The following is a 21,577-nucleotide window of genomic DNA, read 5'->3' on the forward strand; positions in this document are numbered from 1 at the left end:
GAATTCACTCTATTCCTACTTTGATAAATATCAACAAGAGCTTACAGAATGAGCTGGTTTAAAAGCTGCATGTTGCATGCAGCAAAACTTCTACAACTCTTGTATCGCTGACAGGTTGGTGTTTTTACTAGATATTTAATGATAGTTATGTATACTGTGCAATACTCCTGAAGAAACTCCGTTGCCTCCTGCAAACCTTAGTTCTTATCTTTTACATCTTACTTTAGTAAAATATAGTACCGTTTTGTAGTTCTTCTGTAAGCCATTCTCCACTGACACAGGTGCGTGGCCTAAATTAGGACCACAGAAACTGGCTAACAAGAATTTTCCAGGTTTTAATGAGCCAGTGGGAGAGGTGGGGTTTGGTTTCATCTTATTTTTTAGAAAGACAAAGAAAACTCATTACTTTTAAGCAACAGAAAAGCGTTCATATCTCAGTAATCATGCTCTCTGATACTTCACATCAGTAAAAGCCGAGTGGAGGATCATGGGAAGCAATGGGCAAAAGATCACGTGCACACATCCAGCAAGGATACATTGCACGTGCACTCACAAATGGGCAAGGACTGCATATTCATTTTAAGGGTCAGGGTTTTTCCCATCTCCTTTCCTCAGACCTGCAACTAACCTCATAATATTTATTATTTATTCCTAATGGAATGGTATTTGGGAGAGCTACATAACAGGTATTTAACTCAGCCATATCAAATCAACCCTTGACAATCAAACAAAAATACCACCTGTCAAGTCTCTGGTGAGATTTTCCAAAACATATTTCAAGAATAAACTACTCCTAGGTAACATTGAGAATGAATTGACTTGCTTTCCATCTGCTGAGTTATGGCTGAATACCTGTATGTTAACCAACATACCACGGCTTATCTCCCTTCTACCCCAAAATATGAAGCAGGTTAACGTTAATCATAGAAGTGATAGATGAAAAGTCTATTTCCTGTGTCTGACTACTAGAAAACAGAATTTCCTTGCATTATGAAAACCTAACCTGAAACTGCTGACGCTCTGATTGCACCACACACGTTAATAGCATACAGCACAAAACACGAAGGTTTAAAGGTTCTTACAGCTCTCCTGGAGCGCAACACATCACATCGCTCCCCCAGAAAAAAACCCGGGGAGTTTTGTCATTATTTAGTTATTGCAGGGTAAAAAATACACTCTCCAAAGCCGTTAGGAAGGCGAGAAGGAACAAGTGTTTGCTACAGATGCACGGCACCCCTGCTCGCGAACTTGAGCCCACCAAAACGCACCGAAACCAGCGTGAGACTGAGCGTGCCGGGCCGCAGCCGAGCCCGCCGCCGCCGCCGCGCTGCCTTTACCTGCGGCCCCCCCCGAGCTCCGCACCCTCCTGCGAACTTTCTCAGGACAGCGGCTGCTCCGCCCTCAGCGCCGGGACCCGCTCCCGACCGCGGGGGAGCCCGAGGGCGCCGGGGACACCGCCGGGGAGACTGGGGTGGATACACAAGGACTGCGCCCCGGGGACCCTCCGGGGTTCTCCCGGCGCCTCGGGCACCTCCTCGCCCGGTCGCTAGGCTGAGTTCAGCCCGGCTCCCTCACTGCTCTGCAGGGCGCAGCCCAGCGCTCGGTGCGGGACCAGGTGCGGCATGGGGAAGAAGGAAAAGAGATTTGAAAAACAGTCGTTGAAGAGGCTCTCGATAGCGCGGCACAGCGAGCGGATGCCGCGGCTGGACACCCCCCCGGCTGAACACACAGCGCCCCGCAACACCCGGCAGCCCCAGCGGTGAAGGGACCGACTCCGGTCCCCAACCCGGCACCCCCAGCGTTACCTTGAGCCCGGCGCGGACGGAGGCAGCCGGACCTGCGGGTCGCGGCGGCAGCGGCGCCGTGTCCGCAGCGCCGTCCCAGCTCACCAAATTAATCGCTCCACCCCGAAGAAAAAAACCAAACCAGGAAAAAAACCCACTCAACCACCCAAACCCAGCCCCGCTGCACACCCACGAGGAGGAAGAGGGGTCCCTCCGTGACTGGCATCGCTATCTCCTCCGGCAGAGCTTGCAGGGAGCCATGGCAACGAGCCCCACACCTCCCCAAACCGCTGCCCGCCGTCCCCCCCGGGGGCCGAGCCCAGCCCCAGAGATGCCTCGGTCCCGCTCGGCGGTTCTCACCTGCCCGGTCCGATAAAACCTCGGCGAGAGCAGGGAGCCAGCGGCGCCTCCGCCCCGCCGCGCTCCTCCGGGAGGCACCTGGGGAGGGAGGGACCGAGGAAGGAGGGAGAAGAGCCCCAGCCCGGCTTAGCTTTGCCTGTCCCGCCTCTCACCAGGCCACGGGTGCGACGGAGCCCGGTCACGGCTGGGCGGGGAACACGAGAAGCTCCTGCCAGCCCGGAGCGAAGCAGCGCAGGGGATGCAGAAATGGCTGAACCAGGGGGGACGTCCCAGCGGCAAGGACCCCCGCAGCTGTCACAGCCGCAGGGCCGCCAAAAACCTGTCAGGGATGGGGCCGCGCAGCACCCCCCGGCCTCATCTCACCCACCTCTCGGAGTACAGAAGTGCTATCCCTTTTCAGAGAAGAAGTTGAAGAGTCAAAAAACCTCAGATGCAGACAGTCCTCCCCGCCCCGTCCACCTCTGCGCTCCCCGTGCTAAAACCCCCGTTCATTTGTCATCCCAACAGCGAGTGTTCATACATCCAAACCACTGAAAACCCCTTTTCCTTATTTTTGCAATTAGCCCTCTCCTGAATTTTCACTGCGTGTGCTCTGCAGTGCACACGACTACTAAACCAGGTAAGGGTTGTGCGTGTGCTTGAACACTTGGACTTTCTGCCTGGATGGTTCACTTCCGTGATCCCTCTGTGGAAGGGGCTGATGTTTTTAGGGATTGGTAAAGATGGTCGTCACTATTGTGCAAGTCATTTTCTCAAGCACTCCATCCAGAAATGCTGTGTGGAGGTGGTGAAGGTCAGACATAATCGTTTTCATGAGGTCTCAGACTTCTCAGACAATTTTCTGTCTCGTTGCTGACCTTTGAGTGTTTTTCTTTTCTCTGAGCCTTGTGTAATGCAATGAACAATAATCATAAAGTAACATTCATGGACATTAAACCATAAAACCACCCTACCGAATCACAGTTTGCACTCAAGAGGATTATTATCATTTGGGTTAAAGACTTTTTCAAACAGTAGCAGACAGAATTTGTTGATGTGCTGGCCAGCTTGTGCAAATCTGCAGTGATTTAGGCAGGTGAGCTTAATTTTTGGATGGGAAGTAAATAATTACATTTAAGGAAAGGTATTGTAAACTAAAGATGGTGGTAAAAGGAAAAGATCTGAAAACTAGTAGGGAAAAGGGTAGACTAATTTAATATACTTGTCCTGTGTTAAGAAAACAAATGCAAAACTCTATTAAAGCAATGTTATGCTTGCTATTTTAGTTGTGCAAAGTCAGGCAATTCATAGATACAATTTTCATATTAAACTACATTTAAGTCAACTTGTGTGATATAAATGCCAGACTTCTCACCAAACGTGTGGAGAAAAGCTTCTATTATGAAAGGAAAGTGTGCTGTGGTTGCTTAAAAAGCTCCAATGTTGAGTAGTCGGACCTCTGTGCAGTGGAGGCCCAGCCCAGAGCACACATAAGGGAATGGGAATTCTCCCTTTGAATCCCTCTCTCATAGCCAAATCCTGAATTGACTTACTGTTCCTACCAAAGACATTAAGATGCTATATTTACAGCACATTGCTTTCCAAAGCAACCAACAGCTAAGCAACAGGCCCGTGCCCCCGTGCAGCGGAAACCTCTGAAAATAAATGGAAAAGGAGACAGCTGTAGAGGAATGTCCCAACCATGTCAGGGCTGCCGACACACTGAAAAGCCATTTGACCCAATATAAACACGGCCATAGGAGATCGAGTCAAAACCCAGAGATGACTGGAGATTTACTGAAGCATTGGCAAAAGCTGAAGACGCCAAGGGTGGGAAGCTGTGTCCTGTTTGTCTGGGAGCAGAGATAGCAGAGCTGGCTGGGGAGAGCTGGCATTGCCCCTCCTGCTATTGCCGAGAGGATGCAAAAGGGGGGCAGTGGCTCTTACACACTTCTGGCCAATACTGCCCTCCTCCCAGAATGTTGTCACATCCACTACCCGGGTACGCTGTGCCACAAACAGAAGCAAGCTGGGCTTCTAAAATACAGCAACAACTTATGCTTTCGTTCCCCTGGTTAGCTGTCCCAGCTTTTAGATACTCTATGGCAACAAGATTTCCGCAGGGTCTTCTCACATTTTCGGGTTTCAGCCTATATTATGGTTATAATTTTTTGACACAGGATCATGCAGAAAGTTTTCCTTCCACTAGGAAGCCAGCTGATGGAAAAGTCAAAGTACATCAGGTTACCAAAAACTCCTCCACACTTCCAAAATAAAATGTGTTCATGTTCATTACATCTATTACATCTATTTCTGAGGCTAGGGTTTGCCTTAAGTAAAGTGCAAACAGACATAATCCATTGTGCTTCAGATTTCACTGAAACAGGGCAAATGCCATAGCACTTTAGTCTGCACAGAACAGAAATAAAGGCAGAGAAGCACAGTTTGGTCCTCCCTGTGTCTCCACAGAACTGCCCTTTATTTTGGGATTTCCTGATGAAAATCAAGGAGCCTTTTCATCAAACCCGCGACTTGATGTGAGAATGAGGGAGCAACACTGCTAGAAACATCGGGGAAAGTCATTACATTAAAGGCTAGTACCAGTCACATGCTTAAAATACACATTAAACACATCATATTGCCTAAAATTAAGTGTGAGAAAAAAAAAAGCCAGAATATTTAAATCAGGAGTTGTCTAAAATAAAAGAGTAGAGGGTGTGTTTGTGCCTTTAGCAACTGTGTTACCTGTTTCACTGAACGTACTCTCTCAAGAAACATCTACCATTTTAAAATCAGTTCCAGTTTCTGCTGGGAGGTTTAAAAGATTTCCAATCTTACTCCAACTCCTATTAGAGATACATGAAATACTCAGGACAAAAGAACAGATTGGCCAGATTTTCTTTAGAGAAAATCTATTTTTCTTGAAATTGCCAGCACACTGTATCCCACTGCCACAGCTTGCTAATAAAGGTGATATATTTAATAGGTAGATATGCAAAAATTTGAATATCCTTGATTATCAAGACCTATAATTTTATATATAGCTATTGTGTTTTTTTTTTTAAATGATGTTTCTGGGAATCTATTTTAGTCCTGGACAAATGAAATGGCTAAAATCATTGGCATTATGCCAACCAGCATTTTTTTCCATGTCAAATTTTGCTTTGGAAATTCTGCCCTGCTGCAACATTTCACAATATTTCCATTAACTTTGGAATTTTTAGAATATTCAAATTATACCAGCTGAGATATACACTGAAAAGCACAAAGCCGCATTAGAAATGTTGAGCTCATAGGGAAAGATTTTAACTGTAAAGGGAAAAACAGAGATGAGAGAGTCAAATCCCACTAATGGTTTATTAAACATATATCTGAGTATACATCATCGTTGCTTAGCACTGAAATGTTGAAAGTTAGATGAGTCCTGACCAGAGCAGAGAAGGTACAGGCATGCTAGAAATGCTCATCATAATGAAAATACAGGAAAAATCCAAGCAATGAAAGTCCAGCAAATTTAAAATTAATTAAAGAAACTACCACTTTTCGCAGTTCAAATCAATCCCAGGAATTTAGATTTTGAAGAACCTGAAGTGAAATGTTGGGCCTTTTTCTCTTACTATAATTTTTTAAAGCCTGGATAATTTTATGACTGCTAATAATATTTGTAACTATGCAAGCTAGGATAATAACAATGGTAATCAAATCTCATGCTTCAGGGCATAAATTGATTGCTTGAAGGGGCTAAAGAGGTTTTTCTTTTTTTCCCACTACTGAGTACATGAATTCACAACTGACTAAGTGTATTACAAGGGGAATGTTGGCTACTGCAGCTAGACAATTGATCTAATATGTAATAACAAATGAGACCCCAAAATACAGTGAGCTGCCTATCTGCTTTCAAACAGTAATATATTTAGGATCAAATTCAGTTTAATATTTAGTCCTTATTTTCCAGTTAGTTTCCTACAGTTCTTCTGAGAGAAAGCAGTGAGGTTTAGAAAAAAAAATTTACAAACAAGCAAACAAACCAAACAAGCACAAAACAAAATCCCATACAGCCCCACAAAACTTAGCAGCAAGAATCTCACATGAATATTAAATACCCAAGTTAGGCAAGTGGATTCCTCCATAGCTAGGTTCAGATCCAAAGATCAGGATGAAAACAATTCATGGAATATCGAGACACCATGCAGGCTGACCCATGCATTTGCTATGGCCAGCTTGTAAAAACTTGCTTTTGAAGACGACTATATGTTTCCGTCAAAAGCAAGGTTGTGGTCTTTTCTTTCGAAAACAGGTGCAGCAAGAGATGAGAGAGTTCAGCCTGGAGATGGGGATTTAGGTTTAATTCCCAGGTGTACCAGAAAGCTCCAGACAGGTTTGCACTCTGCTCCAGGACAGATAGATTGAGCTCTGTATAACGTATTTCATGAAGCAGAAAATAATTGAAGATTCACTGGACCCAGGCTGGAGCCTAACCTTTGTTACGACATTATGCAAGGACGGCTTAAACTCCAGTGGTGCCACAACAGCTTACAGAATCACAGAATCACAGAATCACTGAATCCCAAGGGTTGGAAGGGACCTCAAAAGATCATCTAGTCCAACCCCCCTGCAAGAGCAGGGTAACCTACAGTACATCACACAGGAACTTGTCCAGGCGGGCCTTGAATATCTCCAGTGTAGGAGACTCCACAACCCCCCTGGGCAACCTGTTCCAGTGCTCTGTCACTCTTACAGTAAAGAAGTTCTTCCTGATGTTAACGTGGAACTTCCTATGCTCCAGTTTACACCCATTGCCCCTTGTCCTATCACTGGATATCACTGAAAAAAGCCTAGCTCCATCATCCTGACACCTACCCTTCACATATTTGTAAACATTGATGAGGTCACCCCTCAGTCTCCTCTTTTGCAAGCTAAAGAGACCCAGCTCCCTCAGCCTCTCCTCAAAAGGGAGATGTTCCACTCCCTTAATCATCTTTGTGGCTCTGCGCTGGACTCCTTCAAGCAATTCCCTGTCCTTCTTGAACAGAGGGGCCCAGAACTGGACGCAATATTCCAGATGCGGCCTCACCAAGGCTGAGTAGAGGGGGAGGAGAACCTCTCTTGACCTACTAACCACTCCCTTTCTAATGCACCCTAAGATGCCATTTGCCTTCTTGGCCACAAGAGCACATTGCTGGCTCATGGTCATCCTCCTATCCACCAGGACCCCCAGGTCCCTTTCCCCTTCGCTACTTTCCAGCAGGTCAACCCCCGACCTGTACTGGTACATGGGGTTGTTCTTCCCCAGATGCAAGACTCTACACTTGCCCTTGTTAAATTTCATCAAGTTTCTCCCCGCCCAACTCTCCAGCCTGTCCAGGTCTCGCTGAATGGCAGCACAGTCCTCTGGTGTGTCAGCCACTCCTCCCAGTTTTGTGTCATCAGCAAACTTGCTGAGGGTGCACTCAGTTCCCTCATCCAGGTCATTGATGAAAATATTAAACAGCACCAGTCCCAGCACCGACCCCTGAGGAACTCCACTAGTCACAGACCTCCAGCTAGATTCTGCGCCATTGACCACAACTCTCTGCCTTCTTCCTTTCAACCAGTTCTCGATCCACCTCACTACTTGATCGTCAAGCCCACACTTCTTTAGCTTATCTATGAGGATGCTGTGGGAGACAGTATCAAATGCCTTACTGAAATCAAGAAAAACTACATCTACCGCTCTACCATCATCCCTCCACCTAGTCACTTCCTCATAGAAGGCTATAAGGTTGGTCATACATGACTTCCCCCTCATAAAACCATGTTGGCTGTTCTTAATGACCCCCTCATCCTTGATATGCCTAGTGATGGAGTCAAGAATAAGTTGTTCCATCACCTTTCCAGGGATGGAGGTAAGGCTGACCAGTCTATAATTACCCGGGTCCTCCTTCTTGCCCTTCTTATAGATTGGTGTGACCTTTGCCATCCGACAATCCTCAGGCACCTTGCCCATTATTCATGCTTTTTCCTTCAAGTATTCACTAAAGATCCTAGAACCTGCGCAGACAGCTTCTTTCTGAATGAATATATAATATAGAATATAAGAATAACTTTGTAATTTGTCATTTTGATGACAAAATCTGTCATGTTGATGATATAATTCGTCAATTGATGTCATGACTTGTTAAGAAAGACCTTTAACATTCCAGATTTTAGGTTTGGGTTGATTTGGCTTAGGTTTTGGTTTTTTGTTTGTTTGTTTTGGTTTTTTTTTTTTGTGTCAGGGATAGTAGTGACAATTTCAGATACAACACTTCAAAGCAGAACTCCATAGCACAGTTTCCAAGTACATGTATTGAAAGTAGAGATCTGCCATATCAGTCTAATTGGCACCCCACCAAAGACACCATCTCCTTTGGTCACCTGCCCAGTTATCTAGTTGGCATGTACCAGCTTCTGGGATGAAGCTACAAAACTGTAAGTCAAACAGAAAAGCTGTACCTGAATGGCAGACCAACACATGCCCAGTTATCCACCACACAACAGAACAAGGTCATTTATAAAGAAAAGCAAGCCTCATACTCACAAAAAATGCTATCTGAAAATGTATCTTTGGTCTGTGTGCAGAACTGGCATGAAGCCCAGAAAGAGAAAGCCAGAATATTTAGAGAAATGGAATCATGGCTCACGTCAGGACAATGGCATTGATCTCATTCAATTGTAGAAGCAATTAAAGAGGCCTAGGAATAAAGATTTTGCATTTCCTGAGCAATAACTGTTAGTCACTGGACAAAACATCAGCAACAAAGTCCCCACTATGAGCTTATTCTTGCCTAATGTGGAAGTGGCACATGTAGAAAAGACCGTTTGCCTGGATAACCCATGAACACAGACATAACTTTTTCAGTGACGGAGATGAGACCTATCACTCACTAACTACTGAATAAAGTGTTTTCTTTTTGCTTTCTGTTACGGTCAGCTGGCATAATTTGCACTAAATGTCTACTGCCAAAATCCTATATTGGTATAGCACAACCTGATTATCCATACTCCCTTATAAAAGATAAAAATAAGTGTTTTAAAGAAATGTTTTGCGCCCATTTTTCCATGAAGAGTCAAACCCGTTCAGATTACAGTAATGACTAATATGTACAGAGTTTCTGTAGCTACCCTTGAAAGCAAGCAGTCACAGTTATGAATATAAACAGCTAATTCAGAATTATGAGGGTCCTCCCTCCCGAGTTCTGCAGACACATGAACAATATGATTACTGGGGGGTTCATTTGGTTTTCATATGAAAAGAAGAAATGACAAAAGAAGGGACAAACAGTTGTCTAGTCTAATGCTATCATTTGTATTCTTTAATTTTTTCAGGCATGTAGTGAATTGATTTTATTAAAATAACCTACATTAAAGTCCAAATCAAAAACAAAACACTAAATGGGTTGTTGCTGAACGATTTGGTGCTCCCTGTGTTCCTTTACCAATTTAATCTGACTGGTGGGCTGCAGGGTGTTCAATAGGTCACCTGCATCAGCAATTTCAGTCCAAACAATTTGCTTCTAAACACTACATGGTATAATACACATTTTCCAATTACATTTCATACTGCTTTTAAACCAGACAAAGTTATATGAAGAATAGAAGGCTTAGGAAACAGCAGCATACAAATAACTGTATATTAGATTTTTTTTTTTCCCCTACAGTCAGGTTACCAGCAGTTATACAAAATTATTGATACAAGCAGTGAAGTAATAGCTTGATCAACAACAGAAGACTTCTTTTAAAAATATTGGCAATTCTCATGTACATCAATGATTTATCCCTCTTCATTGTCCTTCAGACAAGACATTCAAGCAGAAAAAAAAATAGTACTGGGAATATCGGATACAATAATTGGAAAAACACTCCATAAAAACAAGCATACGTCTGTCTTACCCTTCAACATTATATATATTAAAAGAATAAATACATCCAAAATTTCCAAATCAAAGCTAACAGTAAATGGAGGTCCATGGTACAGGGTGACCTTAACCATTTTGTAGCTGGCTGTGAGCAAGAAGTACCATTTTTCAGAACAGCCAGTGAATGCAATGTGGTGGAGCAAGGAACAAGGAATGCAAGTGATAGTGTTAGGACCGCTCTGAAGAACCTGTACTCTGAATGGGACTTAAGTCTGAGAGGGATTTAAGAACCATAGGTTGACCCATATCTATTTGGAAGGCCACAAAATCCATAGCTGTATAAGCAGAGGACATTAAGTATAAAAGGTCTCTATTGCTTCTGTATTTTGTGCTGGTATGTATTTTGGAATTCAAGTGTCTGGTTCTGCCTTCTGCAGCTCAGGATGTATAGCAATCTACTTGTTAGGAGTCAGGAGTCAGGCAAACAACTACAGCATTGGAAAGTGCATCTTACCGTCAGCAAAGAGAATTCATCAAGTAACATGTTAAGAGGTGATTAGATCCCAGTCTGTAGTACCAGAAGGAATAGGTATTTTGTAATGGAGGGCTCCTCTATCCAGCAGACAAAGTGTAACAAGATCTAATGACTGGCAGATTAAAAAATTGTTTATTAATATTTTTTTTCTATACAGCAAGTTTCATTAACCCCTCAGCAAGATTTTCCTACTTTAGGTAAATTAGACACAATGGGCCATTATAACACCAAGACTACATATTTTCTAAAACATACTTTTTGGCTCAAGAAAAAAGATTGAAACTGGAACGTATAATATAAGAAATCCATGTTAGTTGATCACAAAGGTTGTACTGCAGCCCTTGCTGATGCCTAGCAATGACAAAAGCACAGCTAAGCACCAGGTCTAGACCTCAGCAGAAACCAGTCAATCCAAGTCCCCCTTACAGCTAAATGAAACTGGTTTTGAGACCTAACTGTGAAGTGGCTGCAGCTGTAGCAGACTACACAGGCTTATCCTCCTCTGGCACCCTTTTCCAATCTGCATAGTCCAGCTCTGGAGTGGAGCAGAAGAAATCCTCAGTTACTACATCTTGAAAAAGTTTTTCAGAGAGGTAATATGCTCCCTCAGAAATCAACAGCAAAGCCAGGTATATAGCATCTTAAGCATGCATGCTAGTTTGGCTAGATGTTAAATCCAGCATGGAGGAGAAACAATACCAGAGAAAAAGTGCTGTCATATTTACCTGTATCCGTATCATGTGGGTGTGCTCTGTTACATACTGATTTAATGATACAGATTTATCATGAAGTTCAAGCTGAGCTGACTTCCAGCTCCTGGGATATAGTATAGAGGTGACACTTTCCAGCAGCTGAAAATTTATCCTATATACTTTTCTAAATCTATCATCTCCAACAGCTCCTAAATTTCAACTTTGTTGAAACTGCTTTCTCAGTCCTTCTGCCATCTGCTTTTTGCTGTGCTCACATGTGTTTCTCTGGCAGTTACTCCACAGAACGTGCTAAAGCAGTGAAAAGCACAACGGAAAGGATATCTTAAAGTGTCTTGCCTCATTTAGGAGTTAATGCACTTATATCACAAGTGCATAATGACAAAAAATTTATCAGAAACCAATACATTTACGTGTACGTATAAATTTCCCTGCAAAGTATTCACTGACTGCTGACAAAACCAAGCTCTTACAAAGTCTGTGAACACAGCCTAGCATATATTCCACACTTGAAGAGTCGCATGCATCTCTTATACAATCACTGAAGAAAGAAATCCCCATGCCAACATTGAAACCCTGGACAAGAATGCAAGTCAGACATCATTTTGCCATGATGACAGTAATCACCAATGTACAAAAAGATCTTTTCTAAAAGGAATTGTTTCTAGAAAGCTATATTCAATCCTCTATCCAAGTTGTGAATCCCCAAACTGTTTATATTTCTCTTACCTTTGCTAGAATGAGTATCCTTCCGTAGTGCCATCCATGATGCACTGAAATACGTTAAAAGAGGGAACAGGAAGGGAGAAGAGGTTAACATTTTGTCTCAAATTATAAATAAATATTAAAAAATCTTTCAAATTTTACTTCTTTCTACATGACTACATCTCATCCCAATCCAGAAGATACAGTTATCTTCTGGATTTATTAGCTAATTTATTCTTCATTTGTAGAAGGGACTGTATTTTCTTTTTTTGCAATAGTCAGTTGATATAATCTTACGTATTTGTTGAAAACATGATTTTGCTCACCACCCTTTCTGCCAAGAGATTGGATTAGTTGAAAATAAAGGGAGGGATATTAAATAATGCAACTGTAGCAAACCATTAAAAAACTAACACAAACCATTAAAAAAGGAAATCCTTACAAGATAACCTGTCTTTCCAAAGCGGAAGTTAGCAGGGATGAGAAGACAAAAGAAGACTTCAAAATAGGCATGACTTCCTCTGATCTGAGGTTTTGCACTCATAAAAGTTTTAATTCCACATTAAGATGCATTTCTTCAGGCACAGCGGTCGAAATACAATGGGGCCCTTAGGTGGAAAATTAGAATATAAAGACTATCAACTGCCAATTAATCTTGTGAGGTCAATGGGAAACAGCCAGAATTGCTGTTTCCAGATGGGTGAAAAGAGGCTGTGGAATTTGATTTATCCTATTGCCAATGCACTCTGGCAGATTTCCTAGCCCATGCCCTCAAAAAAGGAACTGAAAGACCAATGAGTCAGCAAGATTTGGAGCTTTACCTGTCAGCTTCTTATAGTGCCTGGGCTGAAGATGTAAATTCACCTGCTAAGAGGATAGATGGGACACATTGCTGTGCCACCCTTATGTGGCAATAAAGAATGGCCTGAAGTGGGTATCATAATGTGTCCAAAGGTGATGTGTTAATTGCACATATCACATACAACCCAGGAGGTGCATAGGAGAATGATTCGCTGTTTAATGTTATTTGACTGTTAATTTAAATATCAGTAGTGCTGGTTAAAAATCTCTAAACAGTTAAAAAGCTAGTCACACTTTACATTGCATTGTATGTTTAAAGACAAGACAGTATTGACTTACCAGAAACAGCTGAGTACTTTCAGTGTTAGACGTTGACATGTAAAATGGGCTAGCAAGTTGTGTTTGTCAAGAGCAGCTGAGAGATGTTAAAATAAATAAAAAAATAATCATGTCTTCAAATAAAAAAATCTCTGAAATCTTCACAGCAATGGCTGAAGGTGTGAATGCTGTCACTGATTCGCACAGCTTTGTGCTTCACTAGGAAAAAAAAAACAACAGTGAGAAGTATTTGTATTACTGTGTGTTTTGACTCACATTTTCTCATCAAAAGGCGCTATTTGAACATAATTACTGAGCAAGCTGCAGCATATTTATGCCTGTGGATCTCCAGAGACAGTTTTGAATACTGCGAGGTACCCTGTGCTGACAAAGCCTCTTTCAAACCGCAGCCATCAGGCCACTCAGCCCAAGCTGATTTTAAATACCTCTGTAATAAAATCAGGTATAACAGATAACCCCTGTGGGCATCTGTTATGGCCACTACCCTATTAATTCACTTGTAGTAAAAAAAAATGAATAGTCTTAAATATGAAATGCTGTCTCTTTAAAATATGTTGTGGTGTGTATGAGCTCATTACAAATGGTCTTAATAGAGTACTGGTAACAGCCAATGGTATAGGTGAAACAATGTCTTCCTTACAGACTCAGTTTATGATTATTTATACTTGATGGTATACAGTTAATCTTTATCCTAAGCATAAGTTACCATTTGTGACAAGGGAAGCTTTGCTTTCATGTTTTCCAGAAAATGCCACCAAATGTCCACCAAAGAAGACAAGGTTAATAAATGGACAAGTGAGAGGCTGCAGATTTCCACTAGCTCTGTGGGAAGACAAAAGTATTTCTTTGCTGGAAAGTCAATGTGATAAGAATGCAAACCACCAAAAGGGGAGAGAAAGTAAAATATGGCTTAAACTATGATGAAGAAGATAAGGAAGGCTTATGGGAGTTTACGCTGATGAGGTTAGTGTCTTGGAGTGCGACCCAAAGAGTGGATAAGATGGATTGCTCTAATGGTGTTCTTTTTATCTGGTGTAGGAATGACAATGAATAATGGGGCTTTAATTGGCAGATGCCTTTTCACCTGTGCTGAATAACTGCTCTCATTTGTGCCTGCGGGAGTTACAGATCCTAAAAAGTGCAAAGACAAGCTGGAATAAAAAAAAGGCAAAGTAAAAGACGAGCACTTTTTGACTCAGTGAGTCCAGTGTTATATTAGGCTGTATGCACACTCCTGAGGTAACATTCATAAAGATAGAAATCAGGCAAAGAATGGCACAAACAATGACAATGTAATGGGGAACTTTGGCAATGGGGCTGTGTGCTTTATAGACTAATGCTGGTTTTGCAGGTTTTTTTAATAACATGAAGTTGCTTTGTCCTTTCATAATGTAATATAATGGCTGTTTTGGGCTATTTGCTGGAGGGGAAGAGCTCTTTGAAAGTGAAAAATATGAAGAGCTCAGTTTCTCATTTCAATTCAGAATGACAGAATTTAGGTTTCCTTCATGGAAGCTGGGGTGGGGGCTGCTTTTTCCCATCAGAAGATGTTTCACTCTGGGGAAGAAAGGAAGTCTGTGGGGTTGTACCCAAGCCTTAGGGATGCTGTGGGGTTCAGGAGGTGCGATGGAAGTCCGGAAGCCACACCAACCAGCCTTGCATGCAGCTATGGACTGTTTCTCAGGCTTTTTTCTCTTCTGTTGTTATGGAAACAGCCTGCTGAAGGGCTGCTGAGGTTCTAATTCCTGGATGTGCAATGAAGGCAGGTAGGCAGGGGATGACTCTGTAGTTTTGAAGCTGAATAAAGATGCGGATATTATTTTACATATATATTAAATAAACACAGATAGTCAAAGCACTAACATGGAGATGTTTTTAGGGTGACGATGTTCATAAGAAAGCCTGTTGATGTGAATTTCTGTAACCACCTGTAGGCATGTACAGCATCACCATGCAGAATGCCAAAAGTTTTCTTATTAACACCATGTTGTTATGCATCCTTGCCTAAGGAGACACCTGATTATACCCAGATACAATTGTATGTGGTGCAGATTTCATTAAGAGAGTGCCTGTGTTTCTCCAGTTAATTTCAAAGCTGTATTTTCAAACCTAAAGTTCCAGGAGCAAAGACCTGAAGATAAAAACCTGCCAGGATAACAGTGATGATTTGGAGAAAGAAGGCAGTCTGACACCTGAGATAATTCAGCAGCTCTTGATGCTTGAAGGCTGGAGATAATCATTCCAAGAGTGTTATTTCATCCAGGATAACATGCATCATCCAAGCCACTGCTTCGAATTCCTTCCTTGGTAAACCAGACTGGTTTTTTGGACCTTCAGTTCTTTGTATAGTCAATCTGATTGTCGTGGTTAAACCCAGGACACTGATGCTCTCAGCCTGTGAGCCAAGACAGTTTTCTTTGAGAGACTCAATTACTTTCTCCAAGAATGAACTTGCAAGAGGCAGCTGCTAGATGTATGCACTCATGTGAACATGCCAGGGAAATGTGTCTGATAGCAAAAAGGTCAAAAGAGATGACTAGTCCCTCTGTGGGCTTTCTACCCCACCTTTTCTGCAGGCCGTCAATGGAAGAAAACTCCTTTCTCTTTCTCCCCCAAGCACGCTAGATTCACTCACTGCTCCCTCTCTATTTATTCAGCTGCGCAATCTGCCTAAGACTATGCAAAGTCTGTAAATTAGGCAGCAATATTTAAGCATGGAACAAAACTATCACAAGCCAATTCACAGAGTCTCCACAGGAAGAAAGAGGAAAGAAAAATTCTCCAACACTGTTTCACTAATGAACCTCACACCTTTGTAGTAAAAGCGAGATTGTCTGCAGTCCTCTTTCTCTTCCAAGTATATTTCCAGCTCTTTGCTGAAGCTGCTAATCAATGCACCAGATAATGCCAGCTCTGAATGTCATTCTGTATGTGAATATTTGTCCATTCAGAATTGCCAGTAGAAGAATTAAACTCACACAGGGTGCTGCAAGCTGTCATATGTAAAACCTCAGTCTTTCTAAGTTAGACTACGAGGTATCTCTGAACCTGGGGACAAAGGAATATGTCCAGGAAAGAAACAGTTGCACTGTAGGAAACTTCTTCCCTTGCACTTTCTATCCTTGGGTGCACTGGGATGGAGTCAGATCTTCTGGTGCCGTCTCCTGGTGCCATAGCATCACAATCTCCCCCATAGTAGTGGAACAACCAGAGTGGTCTACTGGTGGTAGACTGACACCACAAACTGGTATTTATTTACTGTTGCCTGTGAAAATCTCTGAATTCAAATCAGCAAGCCTCATGCTCCAGGAAAGAGGGGGCTTGGCCAAACCTGGAAGATGTGTGACCATGCTAAGGCTGCCTAGTCAAATGAATGGCCTTGCAGTGACACACAGGCATATAAATTGCTTTTGGAAGTACCACAGCCATGTGTTCAGGTCCATGAAATGAGCCCAGGATTTTATCTAACACAGCTCTTTTGATCTGAAGCTGGTTTCTTCAAGGCTAGCTTTGCGCTGCAGTGAGCTGCCTGGTGTAGATAAAACCAACCCCCCTTCTTACTCTAATGGAAGGGACTGCTTGTGTAAGGAGTCTCACAAACAGGAGACACAGGCTTGCAGTCTGGGTTATTGTCATTTGAGGGGCTTCCTAAATAAATCAACCCACACATGTTACACCTTTAGTGTAGATATCAGTGACAGAAAACTGTTGTGGGCACAAAACAAGACATAAAGACGTCCTTTCCTTCACAAAGATTAGACGCTGCCAGCTTCTTCTGTCCTTACCTACAAGATACACAAGCTCTTTCCCCCAACAGTGATCTCATTCCTGAGAAGATACAAAGATTTGGTGTAATGAGCAAAGATCATTACTATGACTACCAAATGCACAAGAAAAACATTATGGTACAAGCAACAGAAAAAAACCTGTGATGAATAGACAGGTTTTTATTAGCTAATAGCATATGAGATCTCAAATTTCAGTACAGAAAAGGTGAAATCTGGTATTCTACAGACTGACCCTACCTTATTTCCTCTGTCTGAAAAGGAAATCATGTAGTATTTTTCCATCAGTACTTGCTCATGAAAGTTACATTGCCTTCAGTTAGCCTGAAATAAACTGAAGGACGAGTTCTCTTGAAAGTGCACTTCTCAGAGCAGGCAGCATCTTGGAGAAAAGATCATCGTGCAGGATCAAGATTGCACTAATTGGAGAAATCGGTGTTTCAGCTGCTGCAGTTTTGGAGTACTGGCATGAGTTAAAACAGATGAAGGTGACAAACAGGTATTGAGAAAAAGTACCAAAGGCTGGGAAAGCAAAGCTGTGTGTAAGATGAGGCAGTATTTTATCAATGTGTGATGTTTCCTAATTCCATAGCTCTTCATTTCACTGATTATGCGAAGTGACCTGAGTCTTTCTAGCAGCATGTCTATAGCACATAGAACAAATATCTCACCATCAAACTACAGCAGATGCCAGGGACACTCAACCACTCAGCAGCTCAGCAAGACACTTAGAAGAGACCAGTCTTATCTGCCTCCTGAAGTCTTCCTCACACAAACTCACCCCTCAGTTGCCATGAGGAAGTGTCTTCAACTTGAACATGTATCATGTATTTACTATTTTTTTTTTTCTGCTTCAGGGCAGTACATTGCTATCCAACACATAGGGCCTCATACACATCAGTCAATAGATGAAAAGACAGTTTACAGCTGCACAAACAAAAGCTATCTGAATGCAGAAAAGAAAGAAATTGGCAAAGGAGAAAGACGAGACAATGCAGGGCATTATTCCCTTCCACAGGGCTCCGAGAGGCCATGAGTACTAGGTAGTGTCTTCTAACAAATATATACTTTCGCCTTGATTAATCAGACTTAAACTAAAATGGATACACAGACCAGTGTTGTATGTAAACCCCTTTTTCTATTGAGAGTAAATTCAGTGAGAGCATTTTCCATAAAATACTGATAAAATAAAATGTCCTCAGGGAACCATACACCATCCCTTCAGCTGCTCATTATATAACTTACACTAGCAGCTCATGATACTGAATTTTGTATCCCAGGTGCTGATGAACAAAACATTTTACAAAAAAAAAAAAAAAAAGGCAAAAAAAAAAAAAGCCTCATTTTGAAAAATGTCTAGGCACTGATTTTATCACTGTGTAGCATTTGGGAGACTTAGTGAGGTAAAGGCGGAACTAGATTCAAGTAGGTCAAAAGGTGTTACATGAAAATAGGGGATAAATCAGTAATTGGGTAGGGGAGAGGTGCTGTTCTTGGACATTCTTGCTTATAATCTTTCATTTACATAGTGGAATAATCTTCAAAATAGGGATTATTATAATATATGAATGCCTAATTGAAAGAAGGTGCTGCAGTTAACTCAGGAACCACTTAATTTCAATCCCTTTTGTCATCCCTAAATGTGAATCCAAATTTAAACACTGAAGAAAAATAGATGGTGCATTCAGGAACAAACAAAGGTATTGTCTGACATAAGGAGCTTATGTAAATGGGGGATGGCAGAGCTCCTTTCACAGGAAACCTTTCAAATACCTCAATAAATCATGAAGAAGAAAAAATAAATCTTTCTTTTAAGAAGATTTGCAGTGGGATTTTACCTGTCCAGGACTGAGGAGGGGCAGCACTGTTCAGGAAAAAGAAGGAGCTTTGCTAGCATCTTCCTAAGCAGTAAATTGTAAATAAATATCAATTTTTTGTGTGCATGTGCTTGTGTGAGAAGGCTTCCATTATGTATCCACTGACAATTTGCTGATTTTAAAACAGAGGTGATATCATGGAGGGAGGGATACACCTGCAGCAGTGTTTTATATCCTTTCAGTCTCCCTTTACATACCAGAAGATTTATTTTTGCTTTTAAAGGCACAGAGCCTATTAAAAAAATACAAAGGTGCCTGTACTACAGTAGCTTGAAAAGACACTGGATGAGATCCAGTGGATAAAATGCAGGATCTGGACATTTCTATTCTACTGAGCATTGCCCCTATCCTGCCACATAATCTCAAGCAAACTACTTCCTTCTCTCTCTTGCTATTCTTACGTTTTAATTTTCCATTTAGACTGGAAGTACATTGGAGATGGATCTCCAACTACATATCTATAGAGTTCTTTAGTTTACAGTGTTCCTCTCTCAGTTGTTCTTGGAAGACTAACAATTATAATTACATGGAGGCAGGATGCATGTGGATGCAACATTACTTTGTTCAGGCTAATCAGCTCAATTCTATCAGTGAAATCTCTCTCAATTATAGAAGAATCCATGTGTGCGACAGAGACAGCAGAAATCAATCCTAATTACTCCCCACTGACTGCATGATTCTCCTGTGCAAATCAAGGAGAAGGGACATGAAGTTCCCAACACGGGTGGTGGTTGTTGCAAATTCCTTTTTGCCAGTATCTGTTACTGCCCTGTTAGGAAATGCTTGTGCTATGCTATGCAAGAATACCAGCAGTATTTATGTCAGCAATGTTAACAAAATGGCCACTTCAAGCAGAACTCATCACACGCCCTTTCTAGACAGAACAGCATCCAACCTGCCTCACTCCCAGCATGATGTTCTCAGCAATAAATTCAGTAGGTTGTCTAAGAAAAAATACAAGAGATCCTTATGCTCTATGCCATGTGAGAACTTCAAAAAATAATTTCCTCCTCTCAACAGAAAAAGCTACGTTAGCATTCTTAGGAAATCTCCTTTATTCTTGTATAGATTCATGAATCTGTCTTAAACCCAAATTCACCTATGGGTGGACATTGACTTTAGGTACAACCACTCCCAAGGCATGCAGCAGGAGAGAGATGGGTAATCTCTGTGATTGAAGAGGACAGCGATAGAAGCAGACACTAAAACTGAGCCACACCTGGCAGGACCTCTTGGCTCACTCTGCCCCCACCCTCAGACTGCCTGGAGATGAAGTGGGAGCTGGTTTGGTCCCAGTAACATCAGTGGCATGCACAGACAATTTTACAGCTGCTGTAAGTACCTCTTGAGCATCCCTGATAATCAGGCTTCATGTCTATGTGTACTATTACAAAATGAAAGAGTGAATGGGTTGCAGTATTTCATTTAATCATCTTTATTGTTATATTAGACTCCTGAACAGGCTCCTTCATACACATAAGTCGATTTGAGTTACAAAAGATATTGAGCACTGTCTACCCAAAACAGTTATAAAAAGGGAGCCAGTGCAGACAGCCTGTGCTCATGGCTGCAGTGCCATTTCATTCTGGTTGCTCACCTCAGCATATAAACCTTTTATTTCTATCCACCACGATCCGAGTGCCTGTCTTTTGAAATGTCTGCTATAAAACCACACAGCAGCCACACAGGAATGAGAAAGCTGCTGTGCCTCAGAAGATAATTTTTGTCCACAGTGTTTACACAAATCAGAATAAAATTATTCAACAGAGTTGAAAAGTCAGGACAAGACAGTGCAGTGAACAAAAGAGAGCAACATCCCGTACCTTTGTGCAGCACAACATCCTCTGATGCAGAGACAGAATGCTTCCTCCTAGCACGAACTGCACCTCCAGAGGTTATATCTACACATCGGAGAATACAGAAAAGAATATAAAATAAAACTGGAGGAGACAATCAGTGGGATTTTATTTTAAACTTATAGCCTGAAGATCAAAAGGTCAACTTCAAGTTTCCAGCTTTTCTTATAGCAATGATTGGCTGAATTATGCAATTCTTCTCCAGGGCTAGATCTGGAAGTTATATACCTTCTTTGTTATAATTTGACCTTGCAATAATCTGCCACAATAGGGATTATGGTGTTGTCAGAAGATTATTCTGCACCTGTTTCCATGACATTTGTCCCTCACAGAGGAAGTGTAAATACTGGTGACATCTACCCTCAGTGATGCCTTGTCACTCCTGTTGAGACACAGCTGGGAAGCAAAAAGAAACGAGAAGGAAAAAGGTAATGAAGAAATAAAAATAGAAGCAGAAAGTGGAAAGCAGTCTAACTTCCCCCTGCCCTAGCACTCCTGCCAACAAAGGAAAACAGAAAAGGGACACAGGAAAAATCAGTACTAGTCAGTAAAGAGAAAAACATGTTGGAAACATACACAGAGAGATGCAGGACCGCCCAGGCATTTATACTAAAGTCATATTAAAAACTATCTCTCTCTGAAATATTGGAAAATGCTGGATAAAACACTCCTGATATAAAGGACTGCTCAGGTTGAACTGGCAATATCAATGGGGAAAAAAGATAGATGAAAAGCAGACTACTGCAGCTGGATGCTCTGACTGAAGTTAGATTTCTTAGCGGGAGAGGAAAATAATAACTTTGGAAAAAAACCCTGAATAAAGTTAGAAAGTGTTCTCTACAGAATGAGTGAAAGGCTGGTGTCACAAGCACTGAAAGCAAAGCTTGAAACAAGCTTGAAACCCCAGTTTTCAAGCAGTCCAAAGCTCTCCCTCTGGTTCCTGTTAACTTTCCAGTAATCACAAATGGG

At 41.9% G+C, this 21,577-nt stretch overlaps 1 protein-coding gene across 8 annotated transcripts in view; it reads right to left on the reverse strand.

Moving 5' to 3' along the window:
* CHL1 (cell adhesion molecule L1 like) overlaps positions 1 to 20,658 on the reverse strand; it is a 158,671-nt gene extending 138,013 nt beyond the window's left edge. For 5 of the 8 annotated variants that reach the window (XM_065687216.1, XM_065687224.1, XM_065687221.1 and 2 more), the window contains exons 1-3: positions 20,576 to 20,658; positions 13,091 to 13,288; positions 11,975 to 12,018 (exon numbers count right to left, since the gene is read on the reverse strand). The gene's annotated coding sequence lies outside the window, so the exon portion shown is untranslated. Of the gene's footprint in view, positions 1 to 1,805; positions 1,857 to 2,144; positions 2,221 to 11,974; positions 12,019 to 13,090; positions 13,289 to 20,575 lie in introns of those variants that run through there. The other 3 variants (XM_065687220.1, XM_065687218.1, XM_065687219.1) reach the window with 3 other exon arrangements.
* Between the last annotated feature and the right edge of the window lie 919 nt (positions 20,659 to 21,577).

Source organism: Lathamus discolor, chromosome 7 (genome assembly GCF_037157495.1).
Source record: "Lathamus discolor isolate bLatDis1 chromosome 7, bLatDis1.hap1, whole genome shotgun sequence".
Taxonomy (NCBI): Eukaryota; Metazoa; Chordata; class Aves; order Psittaciformes; family Psittacidae; genus Lathamus; species Lathamus discolor.